The sequence below is a fragment of the Mastomys coucha genome, unplaced genomic scaffold, assembly GCF_008632895.1.
Source record: "Mastomys coucha isolate ucsf_1 unplaced genomic scaffold, UCSF_Mcou_1 pScaffold12, whole genome shotgun sequence".
Taxonomy (NCBI): Eukaryota; Metazoa; Chordata; class Mammalia; order Rodentia; family Muridae; genus Mastomys; species Mastomys coucha.
This window is the reverse complement of record NW_022196894.1, coordinates 95,954,936-95,955,378: the sequence shown is the minus strand read 5'-3', so window position 1 is coordinate 95,955,378 and position 443 is coordinate 95,954,936. Positions and strand designations below refer to the sequence as shown.

The 443-nt window shown below is 56.4% G+C and overlaps 1 protein-coding gene across 1 annotated transcript in view; it reads left to right on the top strand.

Annotated features, from left to right (window-relative positions):
- The window catches only part of Tmprss2 (transmembrane serine protease 2), a 37,401-nt gene that overhangs the window by 29,406 nt on the left and 7,552 nt on the right, over positions 1-443 (top strand). The gene's annotated exons all lie outside the window — the stretch shown is intronic.

Here is a 443-nt window from a genome sequence, read left to right as displayed (position 1 = left end):
CCCTCTGTCCAATGTTCCCTTCTTGAGGCTTCCTACCTGGTGCCTGGGTGGAAGCACAAGGTAGCCAGGACAGGTGATGGTAGCTCCTTATTTGGGGTTTGGAAAGGTTCCCAGCTTGAAGCCCTAGATCTGGATTTATATAGTAGCTGAGTTGGTCAGCCAGCCAGCTCTCCTGTATCTACACCAGCAGGGTGGGCTCTCCAGCACTGCTCCAGCTAGCTCACCCTTCTGCAGCTGGACAAAGGGCAGAGCCAGCTTTTCTGCTCTCATGCCCTTGGGGCCAGCTCACCCATGCCCCACACCAGCAGGGCCAGTTCTATTGTTCTGCCCAGGCAAGATGCAGGGCCCTCTCTCTAGAATGCTATAACCAGTGAGGGACAGGACCAGCTCTCCCACTTTTATGACCCCAGGGCCAGCTCTCCTGCCTGCAGATGGCAAGGGAC